Source organism: Anastrepha obliqua, chromosome 6, assembly GCF_027943255.1.
Source record: "Anastrepha obliqua isolate idAnaObli1 chromosome 6, idAnaObli1_1.0, whole genome shotgun sequence".
Lineage (NCBI taxonomy): Eukaryota > Metazoa > Arthropoda > Insecta > Diptera > Tephritidae > Anastrepha > Anastrepha obliqua.
This window is the reverse complement of record NC_072897.1, coordinates 18,124,598-18,136,669: the sequence shown is the minus strand read 5'-3', so window position 1 is coordinate 18,136,669 and position 12,072 is coordinate 18,124,598. Positions and strand designations below refer to the sequence as shown.

Genomic DNA, 12,072 nt, shown 5'->3' with positions numbered 1-12,072 from the left:
ATTCATATCATTTCTGGATCTATTTATAATTGGCTTCTCGAGAAGCAACTACGGGGTGAGCGCTCCGATTCCTAGGGCATGTGAAGATTTAAATTTGTTTTTCAAGTTGGGTTGGTGCGTGATTACCATTCGGAATTCACAGAGAGAACGTTGGTTCGAATCTCGGTGAAACCAAAATTAATAAAAACATTTTTCTCATAGCAGTCGCCTCTCGGTAGGCAATGGCAAACCTCCGAGTGTATTTCTGCCATGAAAAAGCTCCTCATAAAAATATCTGCCGTTCGGAGTCGGCTTGAAACTGTAGGTCCCTCCAAATCGTAGCAAGGTTAATAGCTACAAATATAGCAGCCCTTAGGAATGAAATTGAGGAGCTGAGAAGGCAATTAGAAGCAGTAGTTAACTTTAATAACGTTTGCGAATACACCAAGCAAACGATAGATCCAAATGTAGCTTGTGACGAATCATGATGAAAGGCAGGGTAAATGGTTATCGAAATATCTTTTACTACCCTTTACGTATAATTACATTGAGCTGTTAGCGGGCGGGAAGCTGCTAAATGTCCTTATATGTAAAGCTAGCAGGAACTTAGCATATTGCGCCAAGGCAATATGTCTTTGATTGATTATTATACATACATAATCAGGTTAGTAAGAAATTAACTCTTCTAATCAATAAAACAATAATGACACATGGTTCTGATACCACAATTTGTAGCTGAATTGAATAAGAAGAAAAGAGATACATAACTCCTTAAGGTTATTTATTATAAAATTGAATGGAAATTTGTGAAATATTTTATTCTTCTTAAACGCAGAACATTTGCCAAATGCTTTAGCAAAAGCAAAGCACAAGAACTGAACTCAAATAATATGAGAGCACCCCAGTCATCATTGAGTAAGTAATAACATAAAGTTACAATCTCGAACAAAAATTATTTTGTATGGGGGGTGCTACTACTAGCAATATAGAATTGTTCCGAATTTGGCGAATTCGTTGATATTTTTACTGTGGTGAGTACGTGCGAGTGCATATACATAATATAATATGTACATATATGTATGCCGACTTATATTTACGTTCATACAGTGATCACACAATTATTCGTACACCCTGCGTAGTATGTAAAAAACTTTAGCTTTGCGCAAAACATTTGCTGTGACAATATATTTCATTTGGGTCACTGTAAGAATGTTACATTCCAGATGAATTGCCGCAAGAAAAACTCACGTTATTTCAACTCATGATTCAATTATAGAAGGTTAGGTAAGTAAGCAGCTTTCTCGCTCCCTCTTGACATATCGGCTCCCTTATTTGAAAACGTGTTGCTTCTTTACAAAAAAAAGTACCTATTTCACAAAAAAAGTTTTGAATTTTAGTAAAAACTAAACTTTTGGTGCAAATTATTTGGTCGGCAACACCGTTTCCACTTTGACGCTTTGCTTTGTTATTATTCGTTGAAAATCTTTTATCTGTTTGTAAACATTCAAGTAAGTATAATAATACAAGCTAATTATTTTGTAAATTAATGTCGTTTTTCACTATTTAGGTCGATTATGTCTTGCATATGGTGATAGTCGATTATTTGGAGTCGGCTTTCTGCTTCAGAAAACCACCGGTTTGTGAATTTTCATACATGTAAGTCCAGATCAGACATTTGTAAAAATTCTTATTAAACTTTTTCATTCATAGGTTTTTATAGCAGCGTTTTTGCAAATATAACAGAGACCACCTTACATAATATACAATACATAAACTACAGTTAGTAAGTTCTTTTAGAATATTTGCTAATAAATTGTAATAAATAAAAAGTTTTTATTTGTAGGACTTCACAGACGAGCAATTGCTGCGGAAGGTGTGTGTTGAAGAGCTAGGTGGCCCAACTATTGTGGTTTTTAGAAACGAAAGCACGTATGCGCGTATTTCTACCATTGTCTCATGTGGTGCTACGGACAATTTCATAGGAGACATGGAGCGTGTTGTGTATGATGGTGCAAATACCTGTTTAACATGTGAAGGTCATTATGTGCTTAGTACTGCTACCTCTGAAATCAATTTGACTTCCGAACTGGCTATCCACGTCGATACCTTACCCCGTCTAGAACAATATGCTGTACGTAGATGTATGCGCAACACCTACACGAGCAAGTCCTCGAGCTTTAGGTCTACAATTACAGATAAGTTGTAATGATATATTTGTGAGTTATTTTTAAGTTTTTGGTTTACAGGTTTTTGATTTCTGCCTGAAGTAAGTGCAGCGTTCCAACACCTATACGAGCAAGTGCACCCAAATTCCTCATATTTCCACTCCGATTCATTACTGAGACACGTGGTATTGATATACGTAAATTTACAAACCATCACAATTACTAAAAGTGGATTATATTACCAATATCTAAAATTTTTCGATGTATTAGTTTTAGTCTATATTAATACATTTTCCTATTAATATTAGGGACGCAAAGTATATTAAGGTAGACAAATTTTAAACTATAAACTAGTAAATTTGTAATTTTTATTGCAAACTATTTTAACTCTTCTAATTTCAATTTTTTTCATACATTTAGAAATGATCGACTGAACTTCTGCTTTCGCAATGTCATTACGGTAACATACTACATGTATCTACATGTATTGTTATGCACGAAATATTATGACTATTTTTTGTTCTCTTCCACAAAATATACTCAAATCTATTGCAAGATTATATATATATATATAATAGGCGCGTACACCCTTTTTGGGTGTTTGGACGAGCTCTTTCTCCTATTTGTGGTGTGCATCTTGATGTTATTCCACAAATGGAGGGACCTACAGTTTCAAGCCGACTCCGAACGCCAGAAAAAAAAACAAATACATAAGTAACATCACATAGTTCTGCGCACTCTTGTGTTAGATAAACATCGAAAATATTCTAAATAAATATTACATTTGTTTAAAGAAAAAACTATAATTTTTCTGTCGTTTTGTTTTAATGTAGATTAAATAACCAATATACTTGTTTTTCTCTTATTACAGGACTAATTAGTTACTTTACGTACTTTTTTACTACCTTTAGGCAAAAAGGGGAAAACATTTTTCCCTTTTTACCAACCTTCGTAAATGCAGCCCTAAAATAAGGGAGTGTCAAAGCGCCCTTGTCACTACTTACCTAACTTTCTATAATTGAATCATGATTTCAACTCACACACTTTCCAAGGAAAGCAGGCAGACGTAGCAAAATGCTGGAAAACATTTATTCGTACCCTTTCAGCTCATGATATTGTTGCTGCTAAAGAAACAGTAAAAATCGTCTGTGTTTTTACTAATATTGCTAAAAACGAAGTAATATTGGTCATTCTTAGTTTTTATTGCCGATTCAGTTTCAGTTGCTCGTAATATCTCGATTGAAAGTGACGAAATAGGACGAAGTGCATATTTACCATTAGAAGTGAGTAAAATAGTTGTTAAATTGTACTTGCAAAAACAAGTCTCTGCCGGAAATTGACAAAAAATTGTGAAGGCCATCTCTAGGGGTCGGTTATGGTATTTCGTCTTTATCTAACCATTGGCGTTTGCGAACAGGATTATTGTAAAGGACCCATTTTTCATCATCTGTAACGATACGGTTCAAAAAACTTTCATTTTCAAGCCGTTGCAGCAGCTGAGAAAACACATTCACTCTCTGCTGAAGGTTGGCGACGGGAAGTCCATGCGGAACTCATTTTCCCAGCTTTGAAACCTTTCCCAACTGAACCAGGTGCCTGTGAACTGTTCCATGCGATGAATTTAACCTTTGAGCTATCATCTTATACGCGTTCGAAGATTCCATTTTATTTTTTAACAACACGTGCTTCTATCCACAATTAAAAGCACTTGTTGAATGCACAATATATCATAGAAAATATAAATAGTTCCGTTATATTCGGCGAATAATTTTTTGTATGCGAAAATCGTACAAAAGTGAAATTATGGGTAAAATACGCACGAACTTATGGACTGACATGATATGTGCGTTTGTTTTTCCACATTCCCTTAAGAATGATGGTATGTCGTATTCACGTACATGCATACATACATATCTATTGATAAGGAATAATTTGCGAAATGGTGAAAATTATCAAATTTGTTTAAATCTGAACCAGAAGAACTTTGAATTAAGAGACTGATAATTGATATATGTGTTATGATAATTGATATATGTGTATGATATAGGACTCAGTTATTAGACTTTTTCGTCCGAGTGCTTCTCCTGCTCCAGGGCCGTTGAAAAAGTTCGATGGATCAAGCAATGTTTTTGTATTAGATCGTTTTTAATTCGAATTTCAAAGCGTGTTGGTTCGACTCCGTGGTGATATCATAATATTACTTACTTAATGCATAAAGATACTCATCTCATCGTGCCAAATAATAAAGGCGACCAATGGTGGCTTTGCTCCTAAACATAAAGGCTCAATATAAACAGTGGGCAAAAATGAATGGATTTTGATGAAAACTGTTTCCTTAGTGAGCTAGACTAGGCTGAATCCTTGTAGTTCGGGTTTTTTTTATCTGGTTTATCATAGCTTTTATACTTTCGATGATATTAAGTCTAAAATGAAGGTTAGAAAATGTTTTTTTCTAAAGTATTGCAACAATCCAAATATGTCTATATTTTTGACAATAAAATATTTTATTTGTGCCCGCGAAAAAGACATTGTAGGACGCAGCCAAGCAAGTTCTGCGCCGGGCGCACAGAAAAATTTATATTTATGTACCTATACATAGACACACTACTGCAAAAAAACAAGCAGCAATCTGGTTTCAAAGTAAAAGTCGATTTCACGACTAAATTACTTATTTCGTACAGTTTTTGTTAATTGGATATATGGTATATTTAATATAATAATATATTTAATATTTTAATTAAGTATTTGTCTTCTATAAGTGAACAAAACGGAATGGATTTTAAACTTACAATATTAGGAAATCTCGAAGGCGTAAACTTGTTTTAAGCTAACCGTGGCTTTTGTTTACATTTTTAGTGTATGATTCTACGCGCACTTGACACACAGCAGCTTAAACAATCATCATTAGTTACGACTGTCGCCATTCTGTTTCGCATTTAGAAGATATGCATACATATGTATATATAATATGAAGATGCCAACACTTACCACGACAAAAATTGACGGTTCACCAAATATTTTTGTCTTCCTCAAGAAATATAGGCTTATGGACAGCTCAGGAGCGTGAGGGAAGATATGGTGGATTCGTTTTATGAATGGTCGAGCCTCGCTTTGAGAGATATGCGCATGCGTTTATGAATTAAATAGTTTTTGTTGTATTAAAGAGCATTTTAGAATGCAGCTTCTGCGCCTATGAAGGTATATTATTTTTGTAAGTATCTACAATATTGGGAATATCGACTGGATGACTGGATTAAATAAATAATAGATAAATTCAAATATGTATGTACATTTAAAAAAGTCAATATTAAGTAAAATCCTTGATCTCTTGATATATAAGACCCTTTAACTCCTAGTTGAAGCATAGAACGTTTAACCCTGCAGTAGTTGCGCGGTCTACATATGTAATCCACCATTGTTAAATTTTAAATTCCTTGAAAATCGTGCATCGATTTCATCGGAGATTTTTGTTACTTGTAACTAACAAATTGAGAGTCACTCTCAGTTTTCCGCTGTTAATTGTCGCATGCAGTTGTGTCGCTAGAGGTTCGTGAAATTCATGGTCTACGTATGTATGCCGCGCGACCGATTACGTAAGTATTTTAAATTAGATTTTATGCTAATAGCTAGTTATACTTTGTAAATAAAAGTGGACTTTTGGCATAATTTTTCATTTTAAAATTTTGTGGAACTTTTCTTACAATATTTACATATGTATGCTACTCTGCTGAAATGACTTTGGACGAACAACTCTTGTCCTTCACAGGGCGTTGTTCTTTTCGGCAGTATATTCCAAATAAACCAGAGTATGGACTGAAAGTTTTTGCACTTGTAGATGTTGATTACCCATACACCTATAACTTAGAAATTTACGCCGGCCAACAACCCGAAGGTCCATTTCGGTTAAGCGACGAGAGATTTGATATCGTGATGAGAATGGTGCAACCAATTTTGAATAGACATATCATATTACTATGGACAATTGGTTTTCCTCTCTGAAAATAGCAAAGCAATGATTTGATAATGGAATTACAATGGTTGCTACCGTTCGAAAAGATAAGAGAGAAGTTCCCCGGGAATTTAGAATTGCCTCTAACAATATGCTTCTCAAAATCACTCACTCTCCATATACTCTGGTTTCTTATGTACCAAAAGCTAACAAAGTAGTAATAGCCTTGTCTACAATGCACAACGATACAGCGATTGATTCTGACACCGGAGATCAACGAAAGCGGGAACGAAAGCGGTTGACAAGATGTGTTCTTTTTATGACGTATCTAGGAATTCGAGAAGGTGGCCGCTGACTAAGTTCTATAATCTTGTAAACCTCAATGCTCTCAACGCATTATGCATTTACACTGCAAACAGTAACTATGAATCTGTCAAAAGGCGTGATTTTCTCATAGACTTAGCCTTGTCTTGGATGAAACCACTGGCTCACCAAAGATTAACACTTACTACGATACCTAGAACACTGACATTTAAAATAAAAGACTTCTTGGATCTTCCACAAGTTGTAAGTCACCAAGGTCCAACGCACAATAACTACGTCGGTCGTTGCTACGATTGTGGAAGGGCCCGTAATAAAAGCACCCGTAAAGTGTGTAACGCTTGCAATAAACGCATTTGTCCTGATCATTCCAAGACTGTATGTTCGTCATGTTTCGAAAACAATTAAAACATCTCAATTAGCTTCTGGTTATTTTATATATATTTTATACTTTTGTGAAGTATCTTAATTTTTTGTTAAAAAATGAAGTTTTGGTTTTTATTTATTTTATGTAAGAACAGAAAGTTTATTTATGTTATTTTTGATTAATATTAATAAATTAAACAATAACAAGAATACTTAAAACAAAAGCAATGGAAGAATTAAATATTTATCTTTTGTATTTTTAATTTTAAAATGGATTACATATGTAGACCGCGCGACCAATTACGTCAGTTTCAGGGGCGCGACTACTGTAGGGTTAATGGTAATGTATGATAGGTATACAATTATCTAATTTCATGGGACATAAATATTATATTTAAATAAAATATTTTATATAAAAATCCTGCAAAAATCAAAAAATAGGCAAATCAAAATTTGCCATAGCATCAAATATGATACATTAGAGCCTACATACAAATGTATGCATGAATATATGTACGTTTACCGTACGCTTGCTCAGTGCTTCGGCAAAGACAAATCGACGCATTCGCATACACTTAGTTCGTGTCGATTTCTTTTTGCAGTTTGAGTAAATATATAATGTTGTTGGCTTCCCAACACGTGAACAGCCAACGTATAGTTGACCATGGGTGAATACTGGTTCTTCTAAATTCACCCCGCATATTTCTAAAGTTTGCCCTTGTGATTTATTGATAGTTGTTGCAAATGCTAAACGAATGGGTAGTTGCAAACGCTTGAATTCAAATGGCAATTCAGGTGGAATCATTGGAATTCTTGGTATTAGAACGTCTTCATTCTTGAATTTGCTAATTAAAATAGTTGCTTGAATAACATTATTCATCAATCGTTTGACTACTTCATTTTGTTCTTGACGTTCTTCTGATGTCACGTTATTCCGAGCATTTCTCATGCGCCTATTATTATTTGTCGAACGACCAATATGATTACGTGATTGTCTTGGCATTTGTGACTGTAATAAACATGATTGTAATTATGGTATTCTGAGATTTTAAAACATGTTTTTTTTTTCAATTTTGTGGATTATATTTTCGATGCATATGTGTTAAAAAGCCCAAGTCCACATGGTCAGGATTATTTTATTTTGTTGTGATTTTCTTAAATCATCTCTTTTCTTCTGAAAATTGTTGACAATTTGCATGATAAGACTATTAATTTTTTCATCAAAGTTACGCATTTTTCGTGCTCTTCTTTTTCATCCTTTAACAATTTTTTTTGTTTTTTTCATTTTTTTTTTACCATTTTTTTCACTCATGGTGTATCGTAGCCTATCGCATATGAACCGAAAAAATAAATCCACAAAACATAATTTCACTTGAACATTCGGATTTCACATTAAATTCTCAAATTTCGTAAAAAATTATTCACTGTTCCAAAATCCACTCCAAAAAAATTCACAAAAAATGTTTACACTTTGCACTTACGTCTCCTCCTTATGGCGTCCAAATCAGAAAGAAATATTGACACATTGTAACTCACACTGTCAATTTAACAGTTCAGTTCCGCCCCAAGCGTTAAAAAAGTAAACGACATTATGGCTGGTTCAAAAGAACGCTGTACGCGTTGCCGGTGTTCCGAATTACAACCAAACTTTACGACACCCATTTTCAATGCTTACTTAACAATGTGTGTAAGTTTGGTTTAATTCGGTGCAAAGACACGGCGGGTCCACGTTTTGGCATATATTTCGAGACCCTAGTCATCAATAGGTATGAAAATTACCCCGTATTAAAGCACTTATCAACAGCTTTCATTTGATACCGATATTGTACAAACACATCCTTGGGTTACCCGGGTCCACGTTTTGACCTATATCTCGAGACCCCAGTCACGGAGCGGGATGAAAAATACTCTGTACTAAAGAAATCATCAACAGCTTCCATTTGCTACCCATATTGTACAAACACATCCTAGGGTTACCCGGGTCCACGTTTTGGTCTATTTCTCAAGACTCTCGCATCCGATTCTTAAAATTTCAAAACATAAACCTTCTTCACATGTGTCTCTTGAATGTGACGAAGTTTGGTTAAAATCGGTTGAGCCATTCTCCGTAAAGTTTATCACAGCGCGAAAAACGGCTGAATTTTTATATATATAGATGCACATGCTAATGCAACCAATAATATGAGATTTCCGTCAACTCGACCTTAGAATAGGAATTTCGCACAAAATAATACTAATTTCAATAGACAGCAGCCAATGGAAGTAGATCAGACTGTGTCGCGTAGACCAGTAGCAACACCAAGCTGGCAGCAACCGTTAAACTAGAGCAAAATTTTGGTAGCCAGTGGCGGTCAAATGAATCAATAAATCTACATTTGGAAAGCTCTCAAAAATATGTATAGCCTGGGATGAAAATGCAAAGAATTAATAATATTATTATAACGAGAACCATTTTTTACGCCGCCTTCGTTATATTTTTAAAAAGAACGAATCATTGAGGAAGGACTTTAAAATTTTAATCGATACAAAAGCAACCAGTTGCTACGTAAGAAAAGAAGTGCATACAAAATAAAAAAAAATTAAATCAGTCTAACGGTTAGACGGGATAGAAGTGAAACCTTCCGTAAAACAAACTGAGAGAGAATGAGACGAAAGCAGCATTAGGGGCGGGATAATTATAGGTTCATTATAATATTGCTATAAAGTTCATATTTTATTTTCTTCATTTTATTATTATTCATCCTCAATGTTTTCAATTTCAACAAATGAGACGAGTGGCTTATGATAGCTAAAATATGATACAAATGCTTTGGCTTCGATGTTGTAAAAAAAAATACCCAAACGGACCGAAGAAACAGACTTACAAATTTCTTCCATTTTCGTCTACTTGTATTCATATAAAAATTTATGTCTCTTCCCACCAAAGCTAAATGTATTAGTATATTTCTTCTTGTATTTATTCAAGGCCGAAATCCCGGCGGTACTGCAATACCGGGCCAACCCGTGGCAGAGGTGGAGCAAGCCCCTAAAACACTCCGCCCATTCCCAAAAATCAGTTTAACATTTGTTGTCCTCCGACGGAGGATCTATCAGATGTTAAGCTGATAAGAACAGATACCACACTACCTAGTCAATCGATTTTCTAATAAACCTTTTGAGAATTACACGCTCACAAAAATTAATGTACGAAATATTTATACCGATTCACTTAAACTGACTTTCAGCATCTAAACCAAAAACTATTATGAGCGTCGTAACGCGTATAATACACACAGATACCACACTTTGATCTTAGGCATAAGGCCGAGAACCGATAACCATACACAACCAACAAACTACCTAGTCAATAGATTTTCTAATAAACCTTTTGAGAATTACACGCTCACAAAAATTAATGTACGAAATATTTATACCGATTCACTTAAACTGACTTTCAGTATCTAAACCAAAAATAGAAAAGCAAAAAACTGTTTTCAATAAATAATCAGAAATGTCCTACAATGCAAATTTCAAAAAAAAAAAAAAAAATCCATTTTCGTCTACATGCATTCATATAAAAATGTATGGCTCTTCCCACCAAAGCTAAATGTATTAGTATATTTCTTCTTGTATTTATTCAAGGCCGAAATCCCGGCGGTACTGCAATACCGGGCCAACCCGTGGCAGAGGTGGAGCAAGCCCCTAAAACACTCCGCCCATTTCCAAAAATCAGTTTAACATTTGTTGTCCTCCGACGGAGGATATATCAGATGTTAAGCTGACACAAGAACAGATACCACACTACCTAGTCAATAGATTTTCTAATGAACCTTTTGAGAATTACACGCTCACAAAAATTAATGTACGAAATATTTATACCGATTCACTTAAACTGACTTTCAGTATCTAAACCAAAAAACTGTTTTCAATAAATAATCAGAAATGTCCTACAATGCAAATTTCAAAAAAAAAAAAATTCCATTTTCGTCTACTTGTATTCATATAAAAATTTATGTCTCTTCCCACCAAAGCTAAATGTATTAATTAGTATATTTCTTCTTGTATTTATTCAAGGCCGAAATCCCGGCGGTGCTGCAATACCGGGCCAACCCGTGGCAGAGGTGGAGCAAGCCCCTAAAACACTCCGCCCATTTCCAAAAATTAGTTTAACATTTGTTGTCCTCCGAAGGAGGATCTATCAGATGTTAAGATGATAAGAACTGATACCACACTACCTAGTCAATAGATTTTCTAATAAACCTTTTGAGAATTACACGCTCACAAAAATTATTTATATCAACATACAATATAACGCTTCGTAACTAAATAACTTTTAGGCCAGCGACGACAGCATGGCGCGGTAGCCGAGCGACTAGCAATGTGAGCTTCCGATCCAAAATCCTTGGTTCGAATCACAAGAAAAAATAAAAGTTATTTTTATTTAGTTCGTCGCTACGTTTATATCAACATATAATATAACGCTTCGTAGCCAAGAGGGTCGCTTTTTCGTTTTACTTTTCCTCAAATCACTCCCAACGATTCTAAAGAAGTTTTCACTTCAAAAAATTACTTTTGCCCAAATGTGTTAAAACCATAAATGAGTGCACTCTGATACAATTTTTCCATGAAATACATTTGTTTAATGGGAAAGAAATTTTCTACGAAATGACTTTTTGCTGGGATATAATTTTTCGAAGAAGAGCATGCCTTGATTTGAAGAACGGAAAATTAACCGTAAATGGTAAAGACGAAAATATATTTAGTTTGGAAGGATATTCTGAACAGCCAGCCGATGGAAATACCGGCATATAAGAAAGAAATAAAAAGGAATTAGAAATTAATATTTTGTGAGGAAAGGCTCTTAAAGCACCAGCCGACGGAAATACGGGCTCTTCAGTTGAACATATAAATGAAAAATAAATTATTTTGGAGAAAGCAATCCTGAAACGCCAGCCAAAGAATTTTCCGGCAAATTTATTGAAAAAAATAAAAATGAAAATAAAGCAAACATAAACCAATTAAGAAATGAAGTAATGAGTAGAATAGAAAGAATTAATTCGCCAATTGGTATGAAATTACCATTTATTCATATATTTGTTATTATTTATTCAGTTGATTTAATCCTAACACAGCAAGGATAGACCTTATAATTATTAGTGCTAGTCACAATATGTTTCAATTGTTACTGATTAGTGATTGTTATAGTGTGATTTACAAATATATTTTAGGTTTCAAAAGAAAAACAAATTAAGTTAACATTACTTATGAATTATAATAGGTACTTATTATTAAAATTAAAATTATCTCTCCTAG

At 34.3% G+C, this 12,072-nt stretch overlaps 1 long non-coding RNA gene, 2 other non-coding genes and 1 pseudogene across 3 annotated transcripts; 1 reads left to right on the top strand and 3 right to left on the bottom strand.

The window, feature by feature from the left end:
- The first annotated feature begins 1,558 nt into the window (after positions 1-1,558).
- Positions 1,559-2,145, top strand: LOC129249811 (uncharacterized). Its single transcript, XR_008582732.1, has 3 exons — positions 1,559-1,635; positions 1,690-1,762; positions 1,823-2,145. It is a non-coding gene; the product is annotated as an uncharacterized LOC129249811 (long non-coding RNA).
- Positions 2,146-9,736: 7,591 nt separating this feature from the next.
- Positions 9,737-9,919, bottom strand: LOC129251119 (U2 spliceosomal RNA; annotated as a pseudogene).
- Positions 9,920-10,392: 473 nt separating this feature from the next.
- On the bottom strand, positions 10,393-10,588 carry LOC129250923 (U2 spliceosomal RNA). Its single transcript, XR_008582855.1, has one exon. It is a non-coding gene; the product is annotated as a U2 spliceosomal RNA (small nuclear RNA).
- Positions 10,589-10,824: 236 nt separating this feature from the next.
- On the bottom strand, positions 10,825-11,018 carry LOC129250928 (U2 spliceosomal RNA). The gene has a single exon (XR_008582860.1). It is a non-coding gene; the product is annotated as a U2 spliceosomal RNA (small nuclear RNA).
- Positions 11,019-12,072: the final 1,054 nt, after the last annotated feature.